The following is a 6,000-nucleotide window of genomic DNA, read 5'->3' as shown; positions in this document are numbered from 1 at the left end:
ATTTGTTATTGTACTTATAAACACAAATAATCTTGTTATAACTTTTTATTATTTGACCTGTAATAAACACTGGAAATAGCAAACTACATTAGAAAGGAGCCTTGACCAGAGGCATTAAAAGCTTATCCAGAAGTCAAGAAATACTATTGCTTATTTGAGTAGTAGGAAGTAAACAGATAAGAAATCTGAATAATCCATAATGCAAACTATTCCCTGATGCCATCTGTGTGTTTACTATTTATCATTTGAAGCTGTATTTCATTATATTTATAACATCTCATTTCTTATTTCTTCAATTCACTTCATCTTCCTATATACAGTATTTTTTAATGAAGGAGCTATCCTATAAAAATGATTGTTTCCATATTTAAATGTGAAAAGATACATTTAAAAATTATATTCTACCAATTCCTATGTCTATTTTTGATCTCTGGCCTTAGCTCTAGCTAAGAACATCATGAAAGGTAGAAGATGTGACAATGTACTAATTTATTACACCACAATGATGGCATAAGAGTGAACTATGATAAATAGTTCTATTATTTACACATAGAGGAATTGCAACGTCAAGTAATCTTATGAATCCACAAAATCTTATGGTTAAAATGGAAAGGTCTACAACAAAAAGTCATAGCTCTTGAGTATTATTAGGATGACCATATAATAATCTAAGTTAGGACAATTTTGAGGGTATTAACAATTGTTCTGGGACATCTGGCGTAAGCCAGGACCATTTGGGGGCAATTGGACTTGGAGTCACCCTAGGCTTTATCAGAATACAGTATATATGGTATATAGTCCAAGTGATTTAAAACTTGGTTGACAAAACATATAAATACTAGTCAATTATTGCTTTGTTAGTCTACTTTTGTAGTTCTTTTTTAAGATCGTTTTTCTTCTCCTTTTATATCTTAACATCTTTATCTTTCATTGTTTAACTCCAGAAATTTTTCACATCCGAATGTTTTAAAAGATGCAACTATCACATTTTGAACTGTGGTTCCAAGAAAATGTATTTTCAACTGTAGATTTTAATAAGTATTATTGTTTTTAAAATGCAAAAATACAGACAGTAAGTATATTGAATATATTCTTTACATTAATCTTGTTTTCCTTTATATTTATTTTTCATTGTGCCTAATGGTACGTCATCAAAATGTGTATTGCTGACTCATTTAAAAATACCTGGTAAGGTACATATTACGTACATTGATTTTGATAATATTCTTTGTCAGATTCTACAAATGGTAGAAAATATACTATTTTTTTTCAAGAAAAAGGAACTTACAGAGCATCTGTCAAGTCTCCTATTATATGGATGGGAAAATTAAAATTCTGAGAAATTAAGTCACAAAGTTAGTGCATGGAAGAGTCAGAACCAGATCATCAATTCAAGGTTCCTTTTTTAACTATTTTGAAATAATTTTAGACTTAAAGAGGAGTTGCAAATATAGTAGAAGTTATCCTGTACCCTTCACCCAGCTTCCCCTAATGTTTACATAACCATTATACAATTATTATGAAGTTCTTTTTTACTGCATTGTGTAGTCTTAGTTCAGATTTACTGCCTCTAAGTCAAGTGTGTAAAGTACGAAATGATACATTTCATAATATTTAGAAAAAGTGCTAGAAAAATTAATGATCCATTAGAAACCAAGGAAGCATATTCAGTGCCAAAGAATTTAGTATTCTTTCTAATCCTAACATATCTATTAGGATGACATATTTACAATTGGAATATTAAGATTTGGGGACTTTGAAATAGTATAGAACACATTTATATCTCTATATAAATTAGTGTGAGCTTTCATACTTTTATAAACATATCCACCGATAGTGAATTTATTATTATTATTAAGTAGAGAAACATGAAAACTGTTTAATTTTTGACAAGGTAAAGTTCAATAAATAATTTTTCTATTAGTGAAATCTTAGAAAAGTATTTCTAATCAATATGTCTATTTATAGAACTTGTTATAAAAGAATTGGGATAGGTCATGTATCTTTTGGTATATATTTGCTCCTATTTTCTTTGTGCTACATTGAACAGCAACAACAAAACAATAACAACAACAAAATCAGAATACATACATTGATTCTTCATGATTTATACCTTAAAAAACTAAAAATTTGTTTGCAAAGAGCCCAGAGAAAACAAATTATTCAGGCTTTTTACACTCAGTGCTTGGTTACAGTATTTGAATTATAGAAATTATAAAGCCTTCTTTTTTTAGTACTTTAAGCTTTCCAAACTTTTTCATTATCCTTACTATTTAATTCCCAACAATACCTTGTATAACAGTCTTCTCATTTTCTTTTTCCCTAAATTTAGGTTGATACTTGTAATGAACTGGTAGAGCCTCACTCATATGTCTGTGCTCTATCATTTTAGTGCCCACTGGCCTGATTTTCCATCACCGTGGAGATGTTCTGACACTAGGAGGTATTAATGCCCCAGTGTTTCCAGCCTGTGTAAGGGCAGTGCAAATTCCAGTGGCCAGAGAAAGTGCTCAGAAAAAGATGCAGTGCTGGCAGTTGAAGACTGGCCAGCATGAATTGAGTTAATGCCACTAGGAATAGATCTCGACCAATGGCTGAAGGGAGCTAGTATATATATACCTCAGCTTTCTCACACTTCCAGTGGGATAGTTCTAGGGCTAGTGTTTTAAACTGGCTCCAAGAAAATCACAGTGAGATTAAAAACAATGACAACTTGCCTGGCAATTTACACTTTTTTTTTTTTTTTTTTTTTTTTTGCTTTCCTTCCCTTCCCTGCCTCACTTCCCATGTCCTAGTGTGCTTCCTGAAATTATTTCCAAAATACACTGCTTGCACTTGAATCTTTAAATCAGGGTCTGCTTCTGGTGAGACACAAATTCAGAAAATGTTTTCCCAAAGCATTCAAGAGACATTCAAGTAGTGGGAGTATTTATGTTTTGTATTATGTTTTGAGTAACATGATCGATTGTAGGAAAAGCAAGAGAATGGAGACAAAGTGAGTTTAGGGATATCTGTGGGTATCAACTATCTGTCCTTTGTCTTGAAAGCCAATCATTGTTACTGAAAATAGAAAATCTTATGTCTATGTTACTTAGCCTGAAACAGGAAGAAAACTCAATAAAGACAATAAAGACCAGGGATTTTGTTCTTCATATTAATATAATTTTCTACCATAGTTGCTTATATTTATAACTAACACAAGTTCTATGGTGTCTTAAGGTGTTATAAATATTATTAAATTGGTAGAGCTGAATTGCTTTGTTAATTAAAAAATAAAATTGTATTTCTTTTTGGAGAAAAGGTCAAATGCTTCTATTATATTTTTAAAAAGTATATTCTAACAGTTTATTTGTAGCATAAAAGGTATATCATACCAAATATTAATAAACTGAGATCTACTATACATTTTTAGTTATTCAGTTTTATTAGCTGATACAAAATGCAGAAAATGAAGGGTAAAATGTTTGTGATGTCCATTTAATCAGAATTATAGGGCTATGCAATAAGAATAATGTAGAAGTATAATTTTTTTAAAAAAACAACAAAATATACTAAAAAATGGAAGCTTAATTAGAATGTATTCTCTGATAATCTTCATTGTCCAAATTATTAATAGTTCGTAGCTGACTGATAGTTTGATGTCTGACTAGGTCTTGGGATAGTCTCTGTGATTCCTGGCATATCATACCTAAGTTACCATTCAGCATCCCATCCACATTAAAAATTATATCTACCATTTCTGGGCCCCATGGAGTGACAGGTATAATAGTATTTAAATATTAAGTCTGAAGAAAGAAATCAGAGAAGGGTCAAATAAATACTATAAGAATACAGTGTGACTTTTTTTTTAATAGCATGTATCTGTAAAGCAATTTAACTTATAAGCTCTTTTTCAACTTAACCGATGCATGGCAATGCCAAATATTTTCTAAACTTTGTTAGATATATTTTATTTTTAGAAATTTGTTAAACTAAGGTTTTCCAATTCTAACCTCAGTCTTTCTCCAATTCAAAATTACATTCTACTGAATACTTTGCTCAAGCTTTAATGTAATATGTTTGAATTATCTGTCCTTCAAATATCTTTGTCCACTGTCGTTTACTGTTTTAAAACAATCTAGTGCCAAATACCAGCCCTTTTGTAATTTTTCATTTAAAAACGTCCTTACATAATTTTGTACACTGAACACTTTGTACAATGTCTGGCATCAGCCTTTTACTATCTTGAATACCACATACTTATTCCAAACCCTTTTTCCTCATCACAGCTCCATTTGTACCCAATTGTATGTTTAATTCCTCTTTATTTTGGTCATGAAGGCTATATAGTGGTTTCCTATAACATTACACATCGGATCAAAATTTTGGACTTTGGTTAATAGACCTTTTCCAATATGCACTAACTTACCTGCTTTCCTTTTCTTTCAGCTCTCAGCATACCTTCTTCACTGATTGAGGCAAACGTGTTTTCCGTAGTCCAGATGAACTTTTAGTCCCAAACTAAACGTTAGTCTCTTCCTCATTCAGTGGACTGATATCTCTCATTGCTTAAAAAGCACCAGAAATCCCAATGCCTCCTAGATGATTCTTCTAACAAGAACGCTATGAGGAGCGTTAGCATTCCTTGCTATTGCCTATTTAATCTATCAGGAATTAAATTTTATTCTATTCACTTTGGTTATTGCCTAGATATGCATATATTCTTGGTTAGAATATCATAATTACAGTGAAGTTCCTTCTTACGCCAGCTTAGTATGAAAGCCATCTTTTTGGTTGAATTGTTGTAGTGGAAAGTATAGGGAAGGAATATCTTCATTCTACAAATCTAGTGAATATGTTTATACCTTTTTACAGCTTAGAATACATTGCCACAGTCTCTCTCGTTTGACTCCCAAGAATGGTGGAAATTGGTTGGAGTCTCAGTCCCTGTTTTGAGTGGGAGAGAATTCGGAGCTCTAATGTATTGCAATACTAAAACAGCAGCCTTTGCAGTCACGAAGACCTGAGTTTGAAATTACTACAACGTTTATAACTGCGTAACTTTGGGTAAATTTCTAGTATCTTGAAACCTAAACTACCCCATAAAATGGGGACAGTAATAACTACACGACATACTGCATGTAATTGACACAGCATGCAAAGTGGATTGTTTGCCACGTGGTAAGCCCTTAATAAATGGCAACACGTTAAGGGATTTGCCCAAGATACACTTGTAAAACAGCCTACAAGGACGAGAAACCAAGAAAGATTTCAGACTCCGAAGCCCATGCTTTTCTACTACTCTGCTTCCTAGAACACTGAGTTAATTAAACTACTAACTTGATGAACGACCTTGAGCAAAATACTTCACTGAGTCAGTTTACTCATATGTAAAATGAGGGACTTGATTTAGATAATGCCTAACGTCCTTTCAGAGTCTATTCCAGCTACATTAGATGTTTTATCCGGTGTTGTAGGGTTGACGTTCAGGTCCGTGATATGTCCAAGATCTGTATAATCATAAGCCGTGCACATGGCAATGAATTTTATTCCGACACTCGTATTTCGTTCAATATTTAGTTCTGTGTGCACACTCAGCTGTTGCCTGTCTTTAGTCTGCCTACCAGCGCCTTGTGAAGGGAAGACCCACACCTAGCTTTATTTATTTATATCCTGGCTTGTTCCCGAAAGGATTTAAGGCGACGAGTGACACTCTAAGTCCCCTAACGGTGTCACACAGTGCGATTAAGAAATCCTCTTTGGATGAAATCATCCCGTAGAAAATCGCCGATGAGTGAGATGCTAACTAATTAATGTCTTTTACCCAACTCTTAAAAATAAAAACTAATACACCTAGCAAGAAGTCCTGGAAGCATACAGTGCTGGCTCTCCCTCCAGCTCTGACGCTGTCCCACCCGTTGTCAACGGTCACTCGAATGCCCTTCTTAGACTAGCCAAAATTGTCGCCGCTCCAGTACCAGCTGGACCAAGATCCCACCCCGCCCCTTCGCTGCCCCTCAT

The sequence above is a fragment of the Pongo pygmaeus genome, chromosome 15, assembly GCF_028885625.2.
Source record: "Pongo pygmaeus isolate AG05252 chromosome 15, NHGRI_mPonPyg2-v2.0_pri, whole genome shotgun sequence".
In the NCBI taxonomy this organism is placed as follows: domain Eukaryota; kingdom Metazoa; phylum Chordata; class Mammalia; order Primates; family Hominidae; genus Pongo; species Pongo pygmaeus.
Note: the sequence above shows the minus strand (reverse complement) of the source record.